Source organism: Athalia rosae, chromosome 5 (assembly GCF_917208135.1).
Source record: "Athalia rosae chromosome 5, iyAthRosa1.1, whole genome shotgun sequence".
NCBI lineage: Eukaryota > Metazoa > Arthropoda > Insecta > Hymenoptera > Athaliidae > Athalia > Athalia rosae.
The window spans coordinates 2,044,874-2,071,487 of record NC_064030.1 but is presented as its reverse complement, the minus strand read 5'-3'; the positions used below and the strand labels follow the sequence as shown (position 1 = coordinate 2,071,487).

Genomic DNA, 26,614 nt, shown 5'->3' with positions numbered 1-26,614 from the left:
ACGTATAATTAGCTCAGGAATCCAAATCTGAAAGCCAAAAATCATCCAATCATGCAATCGATCGAGTAATCATAAATTATTCGCTGTTGAGAGCAGAAAAATTATAAGATATATCGATTGGTTTTAGTCGTAGACCCACTTTGATTCGTTGCAATGGGTAGAAATATTCGAATTTCTTAGTCTACGAGGGGGCCCGAGCTTATCTCGAGTCAGGTAGCCACGGGCGCGGGGTTTGTTGTGGGGCGTCACCTCTGCTCAGCCCTGAAGGTGACGGTATCACAACAAAGCGCTACGCTGCTGGCTGCGCTGATTCCAGTTTAGCTCGGGTTTGCTCGTAGACCAAAAAATCCGAATATTTGGAGCAGACATATCCTCAAATTTATGATAAAAAAGCGATAAACTTGCAATAACTCGGTCAATTTTATTGATAGATCAATTTTTCTTTCAGATTCTGGGCTCAAATTACTCAAGAATACATACACAAATATTCTTAGTTCCGACCCCATAACCGAAATTTTCCACCACTTTAAATTTTTTCGATTTTGGGGTCAAAAATCAAAATTTTTTTTCCTCATCAGGTTTCCTATGCTATTCTTATGTATTTCGATTTTAGAAATCCGAATCCGCAAGCGAAATCGATCTATCCAATAAATTAGACAAATTATCGTCGATTCATCGCTCTAAAAGGTGAAAAATCAAGGATATTCAGAGGGGAAAAATTCATAGCTCAATTTAGTTGACGGATTCGTGCTTCATTAAAAAAGTGTCTTGTGATCGATTTTCAAACTACTTCATTCTTGGCCGAAAAAAAATTCAAAAACTGCAAATTTCCTTTCGAACAAAGCGAACGGGTGGAGCTTGTGCATGCATTGCTAGTTCCGTAAAAAGGAAAACGGAAAAATGCTGTTCGAACAAATGAGGGAAAATGACTTTTGGAAGACACGAGGTGCAGAAGAAAATCTGCACGTGTTCGAGTAGCGAGTAGGAAGCGAACGAAGTAGGTTTGTTGTGAACAGAGCTTTACACGTGACGTGTGGCCGGAGCGTGGCTCTCTCTGGTTCTCTCTCCGTTTCTCGAGGATCCGGCACCCGCGATGGGTGGAGCGCGCGCGCGCGCCCAAGGGAGAGACGAAGAGAAACGCGTGCCCGGAGTATTTGACGCGCGACCAGCTGCCCTTCGGGGTTCACGTATAGACCGAGATCTTCAGGGTTAAGGTGAGAAACGGGCTCCTTATTACAATACTGGAAACCGACTGTCCAGCCGTTTGTCCGAGGAAAACCTGCTCATCTGCATTAAAAATTCAGCGACGATTACGATACCTACTTTTTTTTTCGTCCGGATCGAAAAATATTCCCCGATTCCAGCCACCGATATCCCGCAAATTTATCGCTCTGTGAAAATTCCATATCGCGCACGAACGCGATAAAATTCCCGCTAGTTTCGAAGGCGAGTCGTACCTACGAGGACGTCCAACAAGTGGTTTCGAAAGTTTCAGGAGAGAGCCACTGCAACCCTCCTGTGGTGGTTGGGGTGGTCGGTCTCCCTCCTAACTCCGAGCGTAGGGTGCCTAGGGGGCTTTTTTTGGATCGGAGGGGAACCGAACGAACCATCTGTCCGCATATGTTATCCCCCCACGCCGGGGACACCGTTGTAATACCCGTAAGCGAAAGCCCTCGCTCCTCCGAAACGAGGAACTTGACGAGAACCCGCGAGGATCTCCGGAGTCGCACGCCGCGTCGAGAAAGAAATGGAAACGAACTTTCGGACACTGTCCAACCGAAAAGGAAGTCGGAAATATCCGCCCGCTGCACCGCCTCCCCGGTCCCAAGAGACCCCGCAAAATAAATGTCTCCGCCCGACTCGTATATAATTAGAAAAACATGAAAACCAAACAAAACTCACGTGGCTAACTTCTTCCAGAGTCCCAACAGATTTTTCTCCCGACAAAAACGAAGAAATAAAAAAAAAAGTATTCTTTTTTCCAACGAATCCCGGATGAAAATTCACCCCCCTTCTTTTATTGCGAGAAACTCTCGCAATTGTATCGAGTGGATGTTTCGACGATGGGCATTTTTCGGTGTCTCGTAGGAGGGGGTATTCACACGTGTGATTATAGCGTTTACCTGGGCAGGTACGTATACGTGGAGCGTGTATCGCGTCGAGTGCGTCGTCGTCGCCGCACACACGCGAAGTTTTTCGGCAGGGCTCGTTTTACGACAGGGTATACATACGGTGCGTGCGGACGGAGGCACGCTTATACGCGCGCATATACACGAAGGTAGGGGATTAGCGCACGGGCAAGTTTTCGAGGTAGTAGCTGCAGGAGCGGTGGAACGGCGGCAGCAACCTTGCGCGGAGGGGCACAATATACGCGACGTACAATATAAAGCCGAGTGAATTTATTTCGGGGTGGATCGGGGAGGGACCCGTGCCGTGCAACGCGATTCTTTTGTCGTACCCTCCCCGCAGAAGACCCCGTACCTACCCCGGGCCCCGTACGCGCATACCAGACTATACGCGTACGCACAAAGCGCCGTTTCATTCCGTAGCACGGCGCACAGTCTAGTCGCTTGCACGCTCACGAAGGGTGCCTCGATCCCCGCCCTTCGCCCCCCGAACTCCCTCCGCTTCCCCACATCCCTTTCCAAGCGTTCTCCTCACCGCGTTTCTTCTACCTTACAATTCGACGTCATAATACGCACTTTATCCTCATGCGCGCGGTAAAATTGAAAAGTGAGGAAAAGTAAGGAGGAAAGTCGTTCGCCGTTTTCATTTCCAGAGGACCACTTCCTCGCCGTTCGGACGTCGGAAATGCGACGCGGGGGTTTTTTCGTCGGACGTCACGTTCGGTGGACAAAAATCAAAGTCTGTTCTTCGACTCGCCGGAGGGAGTTGACAACCACTGGCACGCGCCGCGCGCGTTTCGCTTCTTACCTACGTCGTACGACGAGCATACATACATACGTACGGGTATATTTTAGGTACGTAGCCGTCGCACATGCAGGAATACGCGCCACCTGAAAATGATCACGTGTATGGAAAGAGCGAGGCATGTGTGGACGTCGAGGTTGAGTCGGGAGGGTAGAGTCAGGTTCCAAGGGCTGCGAATCAAGGCTAAACCGTACCACACGTACATGTTTCACGACCGATCGTATTCTCTCCTTTTAACTTTTGAATCGAACGGAGGATGTGGAAACAAAGATCGATGTTTTACCGCTGAAATGCAGCGAAACGAAATCGTCTCCTCGCCGGGGACGGCGGGGGCCGAGAGAAGAAGAGAATCTCCGAATTTGACGCGGTTAAGGGATACCGTTGCGCCGTTCTGTAACGGGGATCTTTTATAGGGGGGTGGTGGCTGATGCGTAGCGTTGCTCGAACCGAGGAAGAGAAACGGCGATTTCTTATAGCTGGTTCTGAAAGACGCTTCGAATTTCGGGTGGATGAAACGGCGGAACGGCGCGGATGGTCCCTTGAAAAGGGACCGTTGCACGGTGCGCGTCTCCGTGCAACGGGTGTTCTACCGCGAGGGAATTTTTTTTGTTTTTTTTTTTTTCCGATTTACTACAGGCGATAAATAACTTACGTGGAAAAAAAAATAAAAGGCTCCACGGAGACGTTGGTCCTCCGCATGAATATCGCTTTTGGAATTCGGAAGCTGGGCCTCAGCCGCTCAGCTTTTTTTTTTAATCATTTTGTAATCGAAGAGAATATATTTCGTGATAATTATAACCAGGGGTGCGGTACGTTCTCTTCATATAAATTCATCGAAGACGTGAAAAATGCGATCCGAAAACTGGTCGTGTTTGCACTTGATGGAGATTTATCGATGCGGAGTATCAAATCGCGTTCGGATCCCCCCCCTTTTCAGTCGCCCCGACGTAATTCCTTCTTTAGAATTCGGGTAGCTGCAGCGGAGCGCGGTATTCGGATTTCCGGTGCACCCGGTAGATTTGGGTGGATCGAAAGCGAAAATGGAAACTGTTTGCACGGGCTCTATACGCGCGTATAATACGTGCCGTCAAAAGTGAGAGGTCCCGTTGGAGCGTCGGTCCCACGTATGGAATAAAGATTAAAAGAGGAGGAAGAGAAAGAAGCTTTTTTTAGGCTCACGATGGAACGGTACGAAAGAATTTATTTCTTTTTCGAGATCATAAAAACCGAGAGTACCGCAAAGCAGTAGAGCCGCAAACTCGATTCCGCAAGCTGTTGCAGCAATGCCGGGCTCGCGGTCGATCTCCCTCGACGTAAAAAACCGGAAGCGAGTCCCTAGTGTTTCGTGGTTATCCTTTCGGATTTCCCACTTTTCCGACACGTGGATTAGACTCGTAACGCGAGGGCTACATTTTATCGTTTTATTATATTTTAGTTTTCGTTCGTTCGACCGGCAGACCGACGGCACCAGTTTGATATGTGAGCGGTGGCACGCGTCTCCGAGCACACGGGGTGGGGAGAACAGGCAGGTGCGTCGCACCGCCAATTATATTTCAGAAGGTGGAAAAAAAAAAACGTAATAAAATGAATAAATAATAAAAGTCGAATGAAAAAATAGGAGAAAAAACATCACACACATGTATATACGTATACACGCGGTGTAGGTTTACACCGGACGAAGAGGTAAAGAAAAACCGAACAAAGTAGAAAATGGAGAATAATTTCAAAATAATTTCTCCTTTTTTTTTTTTTTTGTGAGATAACGTACCACGTATCATTATAAGAGTTTGCAGGGTGATTCGATCCGAGTGAGCGCGTCGCTGATGCAGCGGTGCGTACAAAAGGGCCGAAGATTGCATATATCGCGTGCGTGTGGGTAACTATATTTTTTGTGTATAAATATGTATAAGATATATTTATACGTATATATATACCGATTGTATATCGTACGTTGCATACGCACGGAAAGCATCGCCTTGAGGGTATTTACGTTATTGATGGCCTGTGATCTGCATCATCGTTCGGCAGCTATATTCGATCGTTTTATCGATAAATCAAAGCTTCAGGGTCGCCAGGATTCCCATATTCCGAGAATATCCTTGAGCTTGTAGTACACGGCACGGAAACTTCTCGAAGGAACATCGAAAGTGGTCATTTTTTTTTCTTTCCCTTTCTTTTTATCCCTCCGTGTATGTCTTCGCTTAATTATTTATTTATTTATTTTTTTCTCAATCCTTAAATAGCCCCGTTCCGCGGGATTAACATCGCGCAATTATTCGCCCCGCGACTCACCGACAAATTACACACATTACACCGATCGCAAACGCGTCTCCTCTCTCGGTCCGACCGCAATTAGCTCCCGACATAATCGATTGCGAGTGAACGCTCGTGAATAATTTCACGAATTCTCAAAACCTTGCGCAATAATTATAAGAGTATAGCCGCGCGCGCCGCGGCGAAGCCTCTCAGCCGTCAAAACTTCCGAGGACCTGTTCTATCCATACGGGCGCAATTGAAGTCTCCGAGGTTCGCCCAATTTTCTCCTCCGCCTCGTTCGTACGACGCGCACGTTATAAATAGTCGCGTCGCGGTGTCGGACGAAAAAAAGAAAGAGAGAGTTTCAAGACAGAGGGGAAGAGATACATGTAATATATATAAATGGTAAGGAAAATAAAATAAGGTGAAATAAAGTCGGCACGCGCCTCGATCTCTTCATGTTGAAGTGACATCGAAGATTGGTTCGGGTGCGAGAGAGATAGCCGGGCGCACGAACGCCGACGAGTGGCGTGCGAACGGCAGGTGCTTTTAGCTTCATCTCCTACTACGGCACTCGACGGCTACTCACCGTCAGAATCACCCCCGTACTCTGCCTCCTCTCACTCTCTTTCTCCGTTCTCTTCAATTCCCTCGTTTTTTTCTTTTTATTTTCCTTTTACCTGTTTTTTTTTTTCTTTTCTTTTTTTCTTTTTTCTGTTTTCAATGTACGCGTGCTGCTGCGGGCTCTCCCTCATTCATCTCCCTACGAGCGCGCGCGCGCGCCCGCTCGCTCCCGATGCCGATGCCGTTGCCGTTGCTGCTGCTGGTAGCGCTTGAAATGAGCAACTGATCGATCGTTCCGTCAAATTTTTCAATTGCAGCCTATCACATAATTTCCGCTCTCTACTTTCCCTTTGTACGAATCGTCCTACGTACATAACGAAGTACTGAGTTTTCGTTATCGTCGTTACATTTTACGGGTACCACGTGCCATTTTATCCCGTCTGCACCTTAGCTCGTACGCGGTGTATTTCTTACCTGTACACAGGTATTCGGAAAGAAGACGAGGAGGAAAATACGAGGCTCTGGGGTAGCCACATCGGGTGCTGTTGCCTCAATTATTTACTATACGGTGGTATAATCTTGTTATTGGAGCGACGAGGACGGTGCGAGAGAGCTTGAAAAGTCGAGGGGGAAAAAGGCAGTTCGATAAGATGCACCTGTCCTGCAGGCACCACCCGAAGGACCGGCAGCGGGCAAGGTGTCCGCGATGTCCGCGTTTGTCCGCGACTTATAACACACGCTCTCGAGGACGTTGTAATAAGAAGTTGGTACCAAACGAATGCCGATCATATCCGATAGCGAGCCTAATGAGCTATGGGTCTCCGCCTCGGAGGCAACCGTCCCGCTTCTTCCCTCCGTATATTCTCTTCTTCTTCTTCTTCTCCTCCTCCTTCTTTTTTTTTTCTCTCCTTCGCCTCTCTTTATTTCTTCTCCCTTATTCTTTTTATCGTTCTCATTATTATCCGCCTCCCTTTTTCTCTCCCTCTCACGGAGCGGAGTGCTGCATCACTCGAGGCGGGCGCGCGCACGAGCTCGTTTGGAGCGTTACGGGCAACACCCGGACTGTTTTCCATAAACACGAGAAATTTACAAGCCGAGCGATTCGGAGTTCCGATATCCTTGGCTGCGATGACCGTCTAGCAATTTTTATCGACTTCTATACACGGGTATCGGTACGTGGTCCGATACGTGCAATCGGGGCGGATGAAAACTCGAGCAGCTGATCGAGAATTCATGTATAATAAATAATCGATCGACGGAGTTGTAGATTTCTCGTGAAATGAATTTATAATTCCCCCCTTTTTCTTTTTCTTTTTTTCTTTCACCGCAATTACCGATCGACTCCGAGAATATTCATGCGGACGGGGTCAACGGCGAGTGTGTGTCGTACGCGATGTCGTCACGCGTCTTGCTCCACTTAATTAGCAATTAAAAATTTGCAAATTTTCCGAATAATATCGAGGACGAATTCGAGGCACCCGAACGCAACGTCATGATCGTTGAGCCTATCGAACGAATATTAAAACGATTCGATAAATGAGCAGTCACGCGGACTCGCGCCTGGCGAACCGTCGACCCTCGCCACGAACGCGTTGCGTGCCGAGGTTTGTCAGGCACCATTTTATGTACCGTTGCGGTGAGGAGAAAGAGTTCGGCGCGAGTATAAGAAACGAGGGGGAGAAACGAGGGCAAAAGTACCGGGCGCAGCGCATAATCTCATTACAGAGGTGGGTTAATTGATATTTCCATAATTAGTTCCGCGGTGCTCGAAATAATGTCCATAAGATGGCGTGTATGCGTAAAAATAAGCGGTGACTCGCGTGTATAACTATATAGGAATGACTCGGGTGAAAATATTGCATCGGGCACGGAATATGGTCCGAGCGAACCCGAACGGTCATCTCGTTAACACACATTCGCCGGAGAAAGAAATCCACCTTAAACACGACGAACGTCAAAACTCGCGACGTTCGAATTACGACGATCGCAATAATAAGGGACTACGCGTAACACCTGCACCGCATCGCTCCGTGGAAAATTACTACTTTGATAATGGCCGCTGTTCGGAATGTAATTTTGAATTTATCCTTCGATTATCGTTCCATTGACGCGAAGAGCGCGACGAGTACTACGCACCCCCATTTTTAGATCAACTTCGACACTGAGAAGCACGAAAAAGAAAATTACACATCGTGCGCCCGGTTTTGGGATAAGCTTCCCATTTGACACGGTGAAAATTGTTTTTTCAATTCCCTGTCCCTCTGGCTCGGCGTTAATGAAACCGTTCAATTTTAGAATTCCAGATGGAAAAAGATGAGCAGAATGAATTTCAATGGTAAAACAAAAACGAAAATTAAGCATATCGGTGCAGAGACCACCCTGTGAGGGGCGTTTTTGAAAATGAATCCGATAAATATCAATAAGCGTCGCGCGGAGAGCGTCTTTTAATTATTGGATCTCAGCAGTTCTCTCTTTCTCTCTCAAAAATTGAATAATTGTTAAAAACGTTTCGGCGTTCGTCGTACCGTTACTCATTCCTCCGCGTTATTTTCAATATTTGAAGAAACCCCGTGCTCCGTCCGAGGAGGCTTATATATATACATATTTTCAAGGCTGCGTCGAGGCCCGTTGTCCGTGGTCATAGACACCTCTTAGAGCGAGGGTCGTTATCGTGAAGATATCCCGCACGGTCTCACGGCGGGCACCGGCAATAAAGGAAATTTCAAGAGATCATTTTCATTTTTATTCCCATTCTACTGCGCCCGTTGCCGTCGCGTTCCTCTATCCATTCGCCGGACCTATAAGAAACTCTCACACACGGCCCAGCGACGTCTGCTGCCCCGGGGGATGAGAATTACACACCTCTGAGCGCGCAATCGTAAAGTAGCTAAACTTTACAGCTTTATAATTTCATTAAAATTCCCTCGTGCCTCCGACACGAAACTCCGTCTCGCCGTTCCATTCATTGTCCCGTACTGCACCTCGCGCATGGAAGAAAACCAAAATTCTGGCTCACCCGGGCGTAACTTTGGACCCACCTTTTTCCAAAATCTTCTCGCAAATTCGCGCGGGCGAGAAAATTGAGATACTAAAATTGAGATATAGAAATGCGAACATCGGATCTTCGATATTATCGACGTTTTATTTCGTGTACATTTAAATTATTGCCGTGAAAAGTTTCGTTGGTCGGTCGGATGTTTGTGAGGAGATTAGCATGACAAAGGTAACACATAAAACAAAAGTCTGTTACACGTTACATCAGCTATACATAATATCTAGTATTCTACCGCCTACCCGGCAACGGCAGCAGCACGTTATATACCTGCGGACCGTTCGGTCCGGTAGATACGGAGTTCGAAGAGAATAAAAAAGGAGAAAAAATCATCCCGTATAAGATGATTTTCGGAGATAAGAGAGACTCCTAGAGCGAGTCTAACAATACCTTGCCTCCATGCTACACCATCTTGATAATAACACCCCGCTGTCAGACAATTTGACAACGGATTCGTCTCTTTCGCTGCTACTCCCGTAACCTCCGTGTGCTGCGTTTGTTCTCTCGAACCTTCGTTCAAAAGCGGCCGAAAAAGTTGGAGGAAAAACAGGGAAAAAGCGATAGTGAGATTCGAACGAAATTGTAGAATTAAAATGGAAGGCGAGCGAGGAAGTGAAAAAGGAAATCACCTTCGTTGTTACCAGAGATTTAATCTCACCTCGCGAATAATGGGCCTCTGAACTACGATGCACTGATTGGTCCCGATGTTTGGATAAAAAATAATAGACTCTATTATTTCCCTTTGTGTTTCTTATTTGTTAAATTCCTATCTTCGGTAACCTATTCGTGTATCTGGGTTGTTGTTGTTGTTGTTGTGTCGTTGTTTGTTGAGGTCGGAGGAAATCCCGGGGGTGGTGTTTATTTTATTTTTTTTTCCTCCCAGGGGTAGGTGAGGAAACAGTTTGGAAGCCCGTTCCCCTAAGAGAGTCGCAACGGCGTTTTGTTGATTGGAGATTTCTGGTCGCGATAATATTCGGTTAATTTGGAAAGTTGTTCGGAAAAACTTCTATACGGATGATCTTTTTTCAGGATCTATCCCGTTCCTTGCGGTCGGTTAAAAGCTAAACGAAAATAATTTAGTTCCCTAGGTCGTAGATTTCGGGAAGCGATCGACGAGGTATCCCTCGCGCGCGAGCGCTACGTGAACGCGAGATTTTTATCGAAAGTCAGTTACCGGTTGTTACCGCTATTTATGGGAAATCCTTCGAAACGTTTTCCCCTTTCTAACGAAGCTCGTGTCGGCGGACGGACGTCAGCGGGGGTACGTAACGGGGGCCGACGAATCGCGCGCGTTACCAACGAAATCCACTTCGTTTAATAAACGAGTTATGGATAACGAAGAAGTTATAAGTTTCTCTTATTCGACGCACATAAATTATCCGGGCGAGAAAATAACGCATCCTTACACCTCGTCGCCCGTATATACATATGTACATATGAGTACGCGTTGAAAAAAAATTCCATCAGCTTCACAAATTATTCGTATTCATTATCGCGTCGGTGTAGAGGTATTTGTAAATACGCGTCTCAGGTCCTATCCTTTAACCGGGGATTAGTTATTTTTCTCCCATACAAATCCCGTGTCACCACATGCTTCTGAGGATGCTGCCGCCGCCGCGACTGGTCGCTACCTCAACCACCGTAACCGCAATCAGTTTTCGATGCTTCTTGTGTAAAGCTGAGCCATTAAAATTTTCTGATTCGATAATATTTCTCCTACCGATTTACATATCTCAACGGCGACCGGTGTCGCTTCGCAGGCGACGCCGCGACCAAATTTCAAATGACTTCATGCCGGGGCCCGCTCCACGCGACGAGGGAGACGAGGAATAAAAAATGATGAAAAAAAAAGAAGGAGATTAATCATGTCCGAGGAGAAAAGAGTAACGGAGGGAGAGATCGAGCGAGTTTTTGGTGCCCCTCCGGGCACACGGCGAGTATGTGTTCTAGCGTAAGACGCGCACGCGTCCACGTCGATTTTCGTGATCGGCGTCAGGCCCAAAGTGTCCTGTGCTCCTTCCCTCTCCTCCCCCTCCCCCCTCCTGCCCCTCTTTTCCTCCGCCCGCCCCGGTGCCTTTTTCCGTATACCTTCGTCCCGTTCCTCCGAGGCGGTGTATCATTATGAACTCGCGTGCGCAGCCTCCGGTCATTCTCATCTGGTCCTTTACTCCCGTGGGCCAATCTACCGAACCTCGAGGCCCGGATACGAGACCCCTTACTTACCTATACGGTTAACACACTCGCGTTGCCACTGGTGGTAGTGGCTCTGCTTCGCCCTTACTCTCTTCTCTTTTTCCCTTTTCTTTTACTCTTTCTTATTATTCCTTCCACTCTTTCCTTTTGCTCGGCGGGCCCCGCGGCGAATGGACCCACCAAACGTCCGAGTACACAGCCCGAATAACGCAGCACAAATCGGCTTTCTCAAATTCGGTGGTTACCTCCGGTGATACCAAAAGATTCGCGAAAGCTCGCGTGCGATGTTGTCACCCTATTTTCAACCTTTCACATCTGTTCATCTCAGAGTAGTGTCCGCCAAGTTCAGGCGGACGTGACAAATCTTTTATCACGACGAATCTATATCGCGCCAACATTATCGCAAAAACGTGGAGAAAACGAAGGAAGATCTGCGAGCGCGTAATATCTGGAAACTTCATTTCGATCGTTCGAGAATTTCGATTGGACCGGTGTGTTCGGGGTTTCGGAGGCTGGTGCATCGGCCACGAGACGGCAAAGTGCATCGTAAAGAGCGCACGAGCCCTGCGAGCGCAGGAGAAGGACGGTGACTTCGAGTGTAACGTGTAAGCGAGTGGGAAGCGACGGGTCGTTCTCCGAATGAGTTCTCCGCCGGTGGAGGAGGAGGAGGAGGAGGAGAGGAGGACGTTGGGATGCGAGGGATAAACTACGGGTCCGAGTAAGAGAGTGAGCCGGGCGAAATAGAGTGGGAAAAAAATGAGGCACGGAGGGCCGGGAGGGAAGCCCGAGAGTTCGGTGGGAACTCGAGAAGTTGCCGCTGCCTCCGCTCGGAGCAACAGAAGTAACAGAAGACCCATCGCTGCGGCCCGCGACGTGGCAGGGCGCGGGGTGGTCGAGGGGTTGGCGCGCGTCTCGAGATGCCTCGGGGCTCGGAGGGAGAAAGAGAAAAAGAGGAGGAGAGAGAGGGGAGGATCTTGAGAATCGTAAACGGAGGGAGACGGAGAATGAAAACGGAATAAAAATAAAAAAAAAAAATAAAAGCCAGGAGGAAGGAGAGCGTGAGACGCGAGGTAAAAGACGTGGCGAGATACCGGGAGTAGAGAGAGGAGGCTGAGGAGAGAAGCAAGCGCGCACGTCGGTCGCGTGGCGACGTCCGAGAAACGCATGCGCGCATACCTTTCCTCGAATACAACCCGAGTCCTTACAGGTATTATTTATACATATATACGTGCGAGTGTCGAGGAGCCTCTTCGTACTCGTTTTCGTCTTACTTTTCACCTTCGATTCGGCCTTCGGGGATCAAATGTTAACAGATTTTGACGGGTCATCCCTTCGAACCGTTCGTCCAGCCGATATATCTTCACCGGCTCTCCAAAAAGTTCGACAAAATTCTGACGAGATTATTACAATCCCTGACTTCGATACGAAATCCTCCGTACGTCGGCCCGTTCGCCCGCGTTACTCCGGATTCGAGATCCGTCCTTCCCTCTCCTCCCTCTCTCCCTCTCCCTCCTCCTCCTTTTTCTCCTTTTCTCGTTTGTAACTCGTCTTGCGGGACACGTGCGTGCGTGGCGTACGTAGCTTACTTATAAGGATGCATTGATCCGGCGCGAAACAACGCCGCAAACGACAAAGTTGGAGAACCCTTCTTCGATAACTGGATGTAGTACTCTCGGTACCGTTGGAATCACCCAACAAACCGGCCAACTTATTTCAGTCGCGTGGTCCCCGAGCAATACCGCCGTTTAAGGAGACCCCTTTCGAACCAGGGTACACGCGCCTTCGCCGCCTCACGATGAAAAACAGATCTTCGTACACGCGTATCATCGTACGCAGTACGAAATATATCGATACTCGATTTTTTACAAGTCACGTTTACATTTATTCCAGCCCTGCAACGTGTCGGTATTTTTACTCGCCCCGCTCGATAGACACGTACGATTTTTAATTTTAAACATCGGTAACGTCCCCCCCCCCCCCTCCGTGGATCTGTGGGTAACGCGGAATTTTCGGATCCTCTAGGACCCGTTCCCACGGGATCCTAGACAATGGAACGAGCCGGAGACTGGTTTCTTCAAGCCTCACTCTCGTAACGAGACAAAATGCCGACGGAGTTAATTAGGGGCGTATAATAAACCCCGTCATTTTCCTTTTCCGAACTTACAGAGTTATACATATATATATGTGTGTGTGTATCGCACGTTCACCTCTGGAGTCGTTTTTCGAAATATTTTCGTTATAATTATTTTTGTTCCGGGTCGATGAGATAGCCGTAAATCGTGGACTTCGATTTTCGAACGCCTCATTCGGAGACACGTGAAATGGGAATGCCTAATTTGTGCGATTCTTTTTTTACCGTATCCTCCGCAAATGCGTATGTTTTATTTTATTTGTTTATTTTTTTTTTTCTTTACCGCCGGTAAGAAGTTAAAATTAATGAACAAATAAGCGGCGCGGACGTACGTGTTTTTTTATGCGGCGTTACACGGTTCTCCGGGAAAGGTGACCGGCGATTGACGAGCGACCGAAATACCTATCGTCGTATATGGGCGACGCTGTTATAACGCCGGCGTACATAATAATCTCGAAAAGAGATATCATTACTCTTACGCGAGAGAGTTCTTCTCACTGATTACAGGCTAGCGAACGAGGCGTTCGCCGAAACGACGCTGAGACATACGCTACCTGCGTACGTGTCGCGGCTATACGTATACGCGATATATACATATAATAAATACGGTGCCGCGGCGACCCGTGCAGTAGAAAACGTACCCCGATACCGGTTTCGCGTTTCATTTCTCCCGATAATTGTCACAATTTTTCAAATACCTCCGCTATAATCGGATTAAGATAATTCAGCGGGGAAAGGCTAACCCTTCCGAGGAAGTGCGAATGAAAATTCACGCCAGACGATGTCGTTCCCGTCGAAGGCCACCTCGAGTTCAACCTCGCGCACCTTCAGTTTTTAATTTAGACTTTTAGTCGGTTGCAGGCGTTCAGTTTCTCGAACGCGTGTCCCATTTACATACGCGCGTATACTCGTACAGTAAAACCGTCTCGTAATGCACCCGAACGAATGCGTCCAGCGGCAGAAAACGCCGCTGCATTTGTCAACCTCCGCTAAAACCTTTTCTCTTTCTTTTTCCTCTTTCGGTTTTTCGGTGTTTTTTTTTTTTCTTTTCTTTTTTTTTCTCTCTCTCCTTCCTTTTCTCGCTACCGGTATCTTGTTACACAGCTCGCGCTGTATATTGTTCGCGAGAGTACCTACACATCGTGCGTGCGTACACCGCAGCGTGGCGAGCTCGAAGAGAAAAAGAAATTGGTCCACGTCTCGCCGCACGTTTGGATATGCGCCCGTGACTTCAACGGCATTACCGAACCTTCCATTGCACCGCGCGTCGCCCCGGCAATCAAAAAGCGAACGACGTCAGTAGGTCCGTGGGCCACGGGGCCACTGGAATTGTGGCGGGTAGCGAAAATACACTCTGCGTTAATAAACGTGACCGCGCTCGGGCGTCGAAAGTACGAGGAGAGATAAAAATGGAAGGAGGGATATCGTCGTCGCGCGGAGGACAATCGGAAATTAGAGAGAGAGAGAGAGAGAGGAAAAAATGACAAAGACGACGGGGGGAAAGATGATCGATCAAAGGGGCGTTAAAAATAAAAACTCAATCTGGAAATGAAACGGTGAGCAAGATGATCCAACGGATAGCTGGATTATATTTCGAGTCGTTATCGAATTACGGGTACCGGTGTAAATGAGAAGAAAGCTTAGAATCGAAGATAAATAATATTAGATTAGGTTATTCAGGGTGTAATTGGCTCGGTGGCGCAGCAGAGTTAATGGACCACGTCTACGGAGGTTGATATACCAGCGCTGATGGCAACGAGAAAAGTAGCCGAGGGAAAAGCTGAGACGGAGTTTCGTAATCGGCGCGGATCTGGACCACGAAGCTACCCCCGTTAGTGACGTGTGTATAGAAACCCATCCGATGGGTATAACGAGAGCACCCCGAGATCCATTTCTCTCTCATTAGTCCTGCTAGATCTGGATCTCTCTGTATAAGAGAGACAAAGGAGAAATGGAAGTTGAAAAGATGTATCATTTCGAAACGCACAATGCACCACCGACCACCGAATGCCTACCAACGACCGCGGAATGAATGGTCACTTCACGCAGCCTTTATAGATCAAACTTATCTTATATATATGTAACACCGTAGGGCAGCTTCTAGTCGCGCCGGGAAATCGAACCCCTGAATTTCAGTCGGACTCTAGATTTCCTTTACTTTGTTTCGTCCGGGGTTGAGATTGAACGGGTGAAGAAATTCCGGTTGCGCATCTGCCCAGGAGCGAATGCCTGGTAATTGTTGACTTTTTGATTCAAGAGCGATTTGCGATAATCGCGGGATTGTTTCATGCTCTCTCGTGCCTAGGACATATATCGGATGTATTTCGAGAAGTGTACAGGTTTTAAGAATGATCGAGCAATCGCCGCGACGGGTGTCCCTTCTCCTCCATAATTTTGGGGGAATCGTTGCGTCAAAAACTGGTAGGACCTCTATTTGCTCACTTTGGTAAAGAGAGAATTTCAGAGAGAGAGAGAGACGGACGCGGTGACGAGGGCAAGGCGACGGAGAGAGAGAGAGAGAGAGAGAAGGAGTTTCTGGCCCGGAGCACGTGCGGAGGACCGAGGCACGCGAGGACCAACAATAATTACAGCCTCCCTTCGACTTGCCTATATACGCGAGCCGCGAGCCGGCGACGGCTCGGGGCAAAACCAAAGCTAAAACTAAAGCCGAAGTTGAAGGTGAAGTTGAGCCGCGGCAGCCCGGCGTTCGAGGAGCCGAGTTATCGCCGCGGTATTTCGGCGCGTTGCCTGCCGATCCAAGGGACTTCTGAGCACCGAGTGTAGTCCGGTAGACGACGTTGTAGTGGTGGTGCAGGACAGGTTTTGAAGGTGCAATTATTAATAAGAGATGCTCGAGGGTTTCTCCGAGAGTCGAGGATGCGGCGAGTCCCGAGTATCAGATGCAGGAGGCTTGATTCATTCATTCATTTATTTATCTCATTGCGGGTGATCAGGAACACCGCGTGTATCGCGCGTACGTGTATACGCGCGCGATGCACACGCGCCTGGCGTAGCGTTGCACCACATCGACGATATTCAAAGCGCGGTTATTATTTTATTTTTTTTCACAATACCTCCACGCGTGTACGAGGAGCGTCGAAAAACCGGACGTGGGCAGCTGATTTTTTCGTGGAGGGGGGGGAGGGAAGAAAAAATTACGGCCTCGCCATTCTCTCCGAATACACACCTAGGAGTTTATAGCGTGAGGTTTTCTTTTCCGAAATAGAATGGAAAAGATAATTACTGTAGATTATGTTTCAGGAAAAGGGAGACCTCTTCTTCCTCGGCACCGCATCCCCTTCCTTCCTTCCTTCCTTCCTTCTTTCCTTCCTTCCTCTTTTCGTCCTTAAAAATCCGACTCAATGGAGCATTGTTGGAAAGAGAGGAAGAAAAAACGTTCCCGTGGAGGCCCCGGTGCCCCGCCACGTCTCGTACGTAACTCGGTTGTACTCCTCATTGTCGGAAGATACGCGAACCCCCGAGCACCTTTGTGCCCCGGTCTCGGAAGCTCAATGGGCGAGCTCAACCCTGAAGTGCACCGAATCTACCTACAATTGCGTAGATCCCGTTGGCGCGTATGGTTCCCGCTAGTTTAACTCCAATTACCGGATGGCGGAGACCTTCTCCGATCCCAAATTTCCCGATATTCTTTCGCCCTCGCTTGCGAGGACGCGAACAAACCCGAAATCCGGACTAAGGGTACTTCCAACGTCGTTAGAATCCCATTCGAAGCTTATTTGAAAAGGCCTCCCGTGACTCCGGACCTTGCGGTGCACTGCGTCCGAGATATTCCAACGACCTATGAATTCCTAGGCCGGAGTTTCTCCGTACGGATATTTATGTTTCGAATTTACAAAGCCGAAAGGGGATCCGGTCGCGTAGTGGGGGTCGATATCCGGTCTTCGAAACTTTGATTCTTCTCACGAGATTCACTCCTCAAACTTCGTTTCGACTTATAAGGCATACGAGGCACGCGGCTATCCCACGGGAGTCAAAACATTGATTCAATTAAGACAAAGGTCGGAGCAAAAAATAATCCTCTGTTCAAATAACCCAGTTTTTCATCGTCTGCCGTCATCTAGCTCCCGTCCCAATGCTAATACACCTTTATCTCGGTCATATATAGTTTTACCCTCAGTTTTTGTGCCCCCGATATCAATTTATTATTGTTGTTGTTATTATTGTTATTCGCTTTTTTCATTTATCTATTTTTTGTTGACCGTCTTCCAGGTGGTCGGAAGGGTTGGATGGATTCAGCTTTTCCATCGCCGAGATATGATTGATCTATTCGATATCAGCGCCTCCCGAAGCGGGGAACATTTGGCAAAGTCACATCCTCCTCCACGCCGAGGGATCTTCGGATCGTTTTAAAAATCTTACGAGATAGAACGTTTAGAGGATCATTAGCGCGTCTCCGGATGGGACCCCCAACGGTCAAATCTCATCGCTGTAACCCCACGTTGCGGACGGACTATGTGTATTATATCTAGAAAGGAGAAAACAATTAGCTCAGAAAATTGCCGAGCTGAAAATCGGTCGATGCAGCCATTATGAGCGTGTGGGGCGTGTAACAGAAGCCGCGCACACATGGGAGGAGAGAAAACTATATAAATCTCTGTGTGTGTGTGCGTTTACGAACAATAAATCTCTCCTTCTTCTCCGCCGCATGATTCCTAAAAGTATTTTTTAAGACCTCTTATATAAGGCCTTTCTTTGCTCGCTGAGCGCAAGAACGCCGTGTATATTTAGGCTGGCATTAGACCGAGCTTGACGAAGCTCGCTGGTTATTAGCGTCGGCTTATCCAATCCCCCGCGTACACGAATCGACCTACCACATTTTTTTTTTCCCAACCTTCTTCTCCTTTTTTTACATCAGAATTTTTCCATTTACTTTTACCCGCGTACCAACGCAGTCTCAACTCCGCTATACTCGGATCCAAAAACACTTCTCGTCGAATCACAGTCTTTCCGTGATCGATTGCCGGATGAGTTATTGATTAGAAAAAAAAAAAATAAATAAATATCGAAGCATTTTCTGGTCATGCGTACCTGTAATTTGGTGATCAAAAAACTCCTCGTAATTTTTATCTCCTCCGTGCGGATGTATGGGAACATTGATCGAGGAGTAGCAATTTTTATTTTTTATTTTTCCTTCTTGTTTTTTTTTTTTCGTGTGGGGGGAGAAGCGAAACTCTCGTCGAGGAACGCGTACGTCCTAGGAAAATATTATTGGAGCAATGGAATCTCGGAGGTTGGTTGTGTGAACGCAGTGTCCGTGTACAGAGGAGGTTCCGCGAGGTTTTCGAGTTTTAAAATATCCGGGTAACTCCGGTTCATTTCTTTAGCCTCATTTGGAGCGCTCTTCGGTCCCATTCTTCTGGGCCATTCACGGCCAGGGTTTTCTCTTTATTCGTAAACCACCCCCCGGACAATCCGGCGAGCTACGCCGGTATACAGAGGAATATGTATATATACGCGCGTTAGAGTCTCACGCCTCGCCATTCATCGAAGTTGGGCTTCCCGGCGCGGCTTTTTATTCTTTCGCCGAGGTATATGGTATAGTATTCTTTGTCACTTTTCGAAGGGGGCGAATAGAAAGAGGACAGCGACGAGGAGGAGAGGAAAGGAAACGAGGTAAGAAAGAGGGAGATACGTACGTGCGAGCTTCGTGCTAGCCGGTGAATTACCAAAAACGACCGTTTGTGGTCAGTTCAATGTACGGGTACCGAATACGCTCATTCTCGAGAGGTTTTCCCATTCTTCGAAGACACTCGCCGCCGCATCGGAGAAAATCGGCGTATCCCGCCCCCCCCGGTACAATGGAAATATATATCGAAAAGTCGTCGAGCTCCGCTCGCCATACAAATCCGACCAATAACTCAGATCTTCGGGGAGTTTATTATATTCTCTATATTTCACAAAGGATCACATCGCCTCGCAGATTGACCGATAGACTTCTGGAAAAATAATATCCCGAGGCTGACTTTCTCGTTCGTTTCACAGCCACGCGACGTATATTTTATTGTTGTATGGTTATTCGAAAAAGGATTCTCTCCCCCGGGTAATCAAGCTCGCTTTCGCCGTCTGCGTGAAGCTTATAAGCTGGAAGCTCGGATATTCGGAATAATCATAACAAGGAGAACTATGTGGAAAGGAAAATGTTTAAAGGGATTTCGTTCTCCTGTAGCGCGTGGATGAAATATAGGTATATACGCGAGGTTGGTAGGACGACGGGAAAGTTCGGGGACATCTCAATGATCACGATCATATATCTCGCGGTATCTCGGGCTCGGTTAAAAACCCTAAATCCTTCCGCGGTGTATGCGGTAACTTTAAAACTCGAGACGGTCGGGCATAATAACGGCTCCAAATATAAACGTTTCCAAGCTACAAAATACCAAATTAGGAACCGAATGTCACACGCGGGCCACGCGGTTACTCCTTCAGGACTCGCTTCTCATCTACCTCCCTTGCACTCGGCGGCGCACACGCGTGTATCGACGCGGGGTGTTCGTATACGTGTGTGTGCGTGTGTTTTGTACCTACACGTGTAGATTCGAAGCAACACGTTCGTACGCGGTGTACGAGATGCTGCGACGACGAACGGAGGGGTCCGGTGGTGGTGGTCGGTCGGTCGAACGGCGTGCCACAGGTGGATTACCATTACACCCAACGGGCAATATATTTTCCGATGCTTTTACCGAGCGCATTTGGTTCGTTAGGTCGAGTTGGCTATCCGACCCGCGACCGGGCCGCGTAAGTGGTGATGTATATTCAACAAGTAGGCGTTCGACCCTCGCCCTCTCTCGTCTCCCTTTAGGCTTTACTGCTCCGCTGATGCTGCTGCTCCCGCTGCTCCCGACCGGCTGTACCGATATAACAACAACAACAACAACAACAACAACCTTACCGAGAAAGCTCTACCGAGAATGGACAACTCGCATACACGGGGGTATATCAGGATACGTACGAATACACGCACCTTACACGTTACACCTATCTGCCCACACGAACGCGCGGGACCCGCCCGGATTGGATGCCTTCATTATCTCGCCAACGTCCCGGACCCGAGTCCTTCGTGGGCTTCTATCGGAAGGGAATGAAGTCAAAAAACGAGCCGCGAACGGATTTTCACGGAGAAACTTTCATTTTCAACAACTTTTGCGGGGTACAAGTGACCACCGATTTATTTTGTAACGGAAAAGAATGCGAACGAGTCTGTATAGTATACTACCTAAAACGGTGTCGGTTTGTTGGGGTTGAGATCAGTTGGAACGCGGGAAGATCGACGATCGAAATTCGTTTCATCGGATTCTCGGACCTCGTGACATCTATTTAAACTCTCCTTCGCCCGGTAAGGTGAGATTAGAATCGTTCGTTTGGTTTTTATTTTTCCAACCGGGAGGGATAGGAAGACGTCATTTCGTGTAATTGGCACGTCGCTTTTATCCGGAGATCTGGACGAATTTTTGAATTTTTAAATATATCTTCAGATTTTCCGAGATACCGAGATGGATTCCGAACAAAAGGATACCGCCGAAATAACCGATCGATATTTTTCTTTTCTCTTTCTTTATTTTCTTCGCATATTAGAGACCGGGGATGGGTGAATTTCGTGCCCTCTTCGATCCTCGGAGATTAGAGAATACTCTGAGCTATTCGACCGGTGCGGGAGGAGTCGGTTTTTCGAGAGACTTCGCCAAGTCTTGGATAGATTGAGTTTAAAATTCAGCGATCGGGAGGAGAGCGAACGGACGAAACGAGGACGCGTGGACCACCGCGTAGTCTAGCTGGATCTCCTAATCTCGGCGAATATCTAAGTAGTTTCCTATGGGAGATGCCCCCCGGATTTAATACAGCTCCAGTTTAAAAACGTGGGAAGCCTCAGACCGCCCTATGAGCTACAAAAAATAATCTTCATTTCATCTTGGAAACAGAAGTGGGATTTTAGGAGCATCCAGACGACTTTTTAATATCCCGCGGGATGACCGATGGCCCCATCTGCAGCTGGGTAACCGATCCTCGGGGTCAAACATTCTCGTATAAAATTAAAAAAAACTAACGACACCCGATAACTGGAAGAAAAAAAACGAAATTTCGTCGCGAAAATTTCCACCAAAAGCGTCCTCCCTTTTTTTTACATTCCACCTGGGCTCTCGGAGACGGTTGAGACGCGTGGGTGGCCCTCGATCGGAACTACTTTTCAATCTCCTTTCACATCTGTGATATATTAGCACCGTCGGACTCAATGGGTCGCCCCATGGAGGGAATTCTCCTCGAGTTCTCGGGGTGTAACGAAGCGCCGCTAGCTGACCACCCCGTGGGACACCCAAAGCTCGAAAATTCTACTACGAATCCGGAAGTGGCGATCCATGAATTACGGCAAAGGACGAACTAGAAACCGGGATGACTTATGTGATTAAAAAATCGCACCGATCTAGAAGCACGTGGAGTGCGGTGGACGTTGCACTCCGTCGTTTAATTTACCATTTCGAAGAAGGTGTGTAAGTCGTTCCGCCGAGATCGTATGCAGTGAGATAAAAGTAACAGCGTAAGTGGTCCAGACGGCATCCTTAATTGTTGATAATGGTGTCTCGCTTCTGGTACGTCTTTTTTTTTTTTATCACCTCGTTTTTCCTCTTTCCTTTCTGCAACGCGAGTAAAAAAGTGCGTGCACCGAGAAGCCGCTCGTGCGTAGGACAGTTACGAGTTCGTCGTACAATTATCGTAGAAAAACTCGGACGATTATTTTTTCACGAGCCAGAAGGGGGGAAGAAACTGAGGCAAATACAAATATTAGGGCGTGTAGTTTTGATCGTTTCGAACGTTCCCGTTCCCCAAGCGCACGTGTCCGAACGTTAACGACTCGCGGACGTATCTGTGCCGCAAAATTTACGAGCTAGGCGTGTCAAGTTTATGTAAATCTTCGCTTCATATAAACAGGGGGATGCTCCCGATCGATCCACTGCCGAGATAAATATACAACGTAGGAAAGGGAGAGATGCTCGAAATTATAAGTTGAATTAGGAACCGAAATTGAAATAACGAGAACGTACCAGGCAATCGCACCGACGAGAGTAAATGAACCCTCTTCGGGTACTCGCTTTACACCATTTGAAAATTTTATTGCTGGAAGTAACCCACTTGATTAATTATTTATTCGAGAAACGAGTGGGCTGCCGCGAAATATAAAGTAAAAAATTTTTTCCACCTCATAATTACTCGATCCATTGCATGAGTGGATGATTTCGGCTTTGACATTTGGATTCCTGAGCTGATTATACGTGAGATTACCCTTGAAAAGCCAAAAAAAAATTCGAATTTTGAGCAAAAGATAAATCATTTTTTTAATTGGGTTTAATATGTTTTTCTTACGTATTTCAACCTCAGAAATCCGAATCTGAAAGAAAAATTGACCTATCTTTAAAATTGACCGAGTTATCGCCAATTTTCAGCTTTTTGGGGTCAAAAATAAAAAATTCATTTTTTAGTCTATCTTAATGTAATTTGAGCTCAGGAATCCGAATCCGGAAGAAAAAATAATCTATCTTCAAAAATGACCAAGTTATCCTCATTTTTTCGCATTTTTTGGCATAAATTTGAGGATATCTCAAAGGGAAAAAATCGTAGCTCAATTTGGACAACGGATTCGTGTTCCTGAGGTCAAAATACATAAGAAAAGTGCCATACGATCAATTTAAAAAAATAAAAAATTTTGGTCAAAATTTGAGATTTTTCCAAGGGGTACCCCTTACGATTTTTTCAAATTTTGACCAAAAATTTTTATTTTTTAAAATTAGTCGTATGTCACTTTTCTTACGTATTTTGCCCTCAGGAACACGAATCCGTTGAGAAAATTGAGCTACGATTTTTTCCCTTCGAGATATCCTCAAATTTATGCCAAAAAATGCGAAAAAATGGGGATAACTCGGTCATTTTTGAAGATAGATCAATTTTTCTATTGGATTCGGACTCCTGAGCTCAAATTACACCCAGATAGACTGAAAAATCAATTTTTTATTTTTGACCCCAAAAAGCTGAAAATTGGCAATAACTCAGTGAATTTTAGAGATAGATCAATTTTTCTTTCAGATTTGGATTCCTGAGGTCAAAATACGTAAGAAAAGTATAATACAATCAATTTTTAAACTACTTCACTTCTGGCCCAAAAATCGATTTTTTTTTGGCTTTGCAACGGTAATCTCACGTATAATCAGCTCGAAATCCAAATCTGAAAGCCAAAATCATCCACTCATGCAATGGATCGAGTAATCGTTAGGTGGAAGTACCCCACTTGATTAATTATTTATTCAAAAAACGAGTGTGCTACCTCAAAATATCAAGTAAAAATGTTTTTCTATTTTTGAAAATTTTCCTTTTTTTATAAGGTACAATTTCTGCCCCCATGTTAAGAAAATGGAAAAATAAAATTTTTTGTCCAACCCGCCCCAGTGAACACGAGTTGAAGTGGTTAATTCATTTTATTTCATTTCATCATTTCATTTTCTTCCTTCTTTCGGTTGCCTTGATTCCGCTTATCTTCCGCCTCCCCGTGAACGTTGAGTTAAAGTACCCCCACAGGGATTTCGGGGAGGGTTCGTAACTCCCTTGGGATATACATGTATACAGTATATTCTCGGGCAGGTATACAAGTCCCTTTGAGAAAGCGAGACGGCTTTGGTCCAGGCGAAGAGATGAAGCTAGTTGGAAAGGAAAAAGGAGGAGAAACGGGGAAGAGAAAAGGTGAGGGAACGGAGCGAACGGGTCCAACTATCCCAGTGCCAACCCCACGGTGTAAAAGAGGAAATGGGATAACGCGGGATGGAATGGGACGCGGTGGGACGGGACACATCGGGGCAGCGGTCCAACCCTTCGTATGTATCGTAATAATTGAAACGAACGATAATGCCGGACCAAGACGACGAGTTCGGCCCTTCGATTCTCGCAGGACGAAATGAGGAATCCTTCGCATCGTCGAGCCTCATCCCGCGGACCTTGCACAGAACTATGACTTCGTCCCGAGTACGGATTAAATTCAACCGTAACATTTTTTATTTTTTTCCTCACCTCTTTCGGTCAGTTGAACGTTGGCGCATATTTTTCACCTTTCCCAGATTTATTTTCTCGTCTCTCCTTTACTTTCCTCCCTTTCGACCTCAGACCAATGAATAGGACGTACGAGCAAGTGCGGCTGCATCGTTGATTCGTTAATCCATGCGGTCGCATTATTTTCCTTCGAATAATTGATCGCTCTACCCGCGGAAGGTCTGAATACAGAGGGTACGTTTCGCAGATATAGACATTAGAGTAAAAAGCTTGGACAAGGTCGCAGACAACACGACATTTACCCGCGGTTCATTAATGACATAGTATTTGAAATTAACGTCTTTTTGCGGCGATACGTTGATCGGATTCTGCATTTCCAACTTTATTACAGCCTCCGTCAGCTGCTACTTTTGCAGAATTCCCTACGTCGGTATATCGTGTTGACGGCGAGAAAAACTTTTACAGGTGTTGATTACGGCCAATGAAAATAGCTCGGGTACTCACCTACCTTGTAATATTTTCTACCTGGACGCGGACTGCAGTCGGTTACGGGTAGCGAGACACGCGCGTATATAAGTGTACGCGATATCTTTGGGGGGAGTAAAAGAAGGGGGCAAGCATCGCGAGCTTACGCACACGATTGCGCGCGCGCGACCTGTCCCGTATGTCCTACACCGCGAACCTTTCGACGTTCCCAACTTCTCTCCTGCGCTCCTCTTCTCTTCTCTTACTTCTCCATTCCACTTGCGCGTTGCCTTCGTTCCGCGGAACGCGCGCCGGCTTCGCTTCGCTCTCTCGGGAACAAAGAAAAAATTAAATTAAACAAGAAGGCCAAACGATGTAGCCGCTGCCGCTGATGCCCTCCGTTCCGATCGCAGAAGTCCTCAGCCGATACTCCACGTTCTGTCCAGGCGCGATGCGCTACGCGGCCCCGAAAAGCTCCGTCTTTTATTTTTGATTTCCCCCTCGTATCATTGGGGTGGATCATTTTTTACTTTTTGATAAAAAAATCCGACCTTCTAAGATCCTTTTTTTTTTCTTATTTTCTACTTTCCCTCTTCTCGAAACGAAAGTTGGCAGCGATACGAATTCAACGACGCACAAAGATCCTCATTATCCTCGAGAGTTCCTCAGATATCTCAAAGTTAAATATCCGCTCAGTACATACATTACATACACCTAAACGAAGATTCGTGGCTCGCTTCTACCTTCATACTTTTTTTTTTTTGCTTATTTTCCTCGTTTTTGATGTGGGTAGAATACATATATTTTTTTTTCTCCCCGTAAGTCGCTGGTCAAATTTTGCAACATTTGTACGGATAATTTTTCTTGCAATTTCGTTAGAGATGGATTTTCGATGATCTTAGTTTTCGATTACGTATCACGATGTATTTTCAGGCTTAACCGCGAGGATCGAAATATTACACGGGATATTACCGCGCGGTTAGAGGGCGGGAGGGGGTGCCGAGCAATCGTCTTCGCCGGCCAATCTACATCTTGCGGTTTCCCGCAGCAAATAGCTACTGCAGTAGTGAACGATTCGTCGTCGACGCGAAAAAGATATCGATCGATCGATCGAAGGGTGATCGGCTTTTGCATTTATCCCTACGGGTGGAGAGCATTACAGCGTAAATTCTTATCCAATCAACTGAAAGGTACTTAAGTATACTAATTTTTCAGCGATGCACGTGCAGCCCACCGACGGAGCATAATTTCTATAGAAAATTAAGAAACCTTTTGAAAAATTTTTCTTTCATACCTGCGAAATATTCGGAAATTCGTCTATGTCTAGATGTATAATCGGAAACTAAATATATAATCTAAAGGATAATAGGAAATTAATAAAAGCCTGGGGACCTCCTTTTCCGGCGAAGGACTCTCCTTCGCACGTACAGGTATGTAGTTGTATACTTTCCTGCAGAAATAGTCCTTGCGCAGGTAATACATGAACGTAGTGAGATCAGAAGAAACCCAACGTCGAAAGTTACCTGCACTGTGTTTCCTCAATTGTGTCGTAGATGCCGTCGATTTATTATACATAGAAATATTACCTTCCAACCGGTGTATATAGGTACCGCTACGTTATACACCCTGCGCGGTACAATGAAATTTAGGGACATTAGGTATATATATAGCGTCTCAGTAACAGTATCGAGAGTTCGAAATTGCTCGCAAATATTAAAAGTTCGGTGTCCCGTGAAGTCAGGTGCGTCGTAAATAGATTTCGGGCTAAAATCAAAAGTTTATTACGGTGTTTCAGCTGTAAAAGTGTTATAGGTATGTACCCGTAAACGATGAAGGTTTACGAAATTCAAACGTCAATAAAATTCTGGTACTTATAATTTTTAATTTTTTTCACTCGGTATTTTTCGTTTGTCGGTTCGTCGTTCTTCACGTTCTTTTTGGACCCCGAAATATTAGGAGATTCGATCTCTCTGGGA

At 46.7% G+C, this 26,614-nt stretch overlaps 1 long non-coding RNA gene across 3 annotated transcripts in view; it reads left to right on the top strand.

The window, feature by feature from the left end:
* The window catches only part of LOC125500957, a 100,056-nt gene that overhangs the window by 11,789 nt on the left and 61,653 nt on the right, over positions 1-26,614 (top strand). The gene's annotated exons all lie outside the window — the stretch shown is intronic.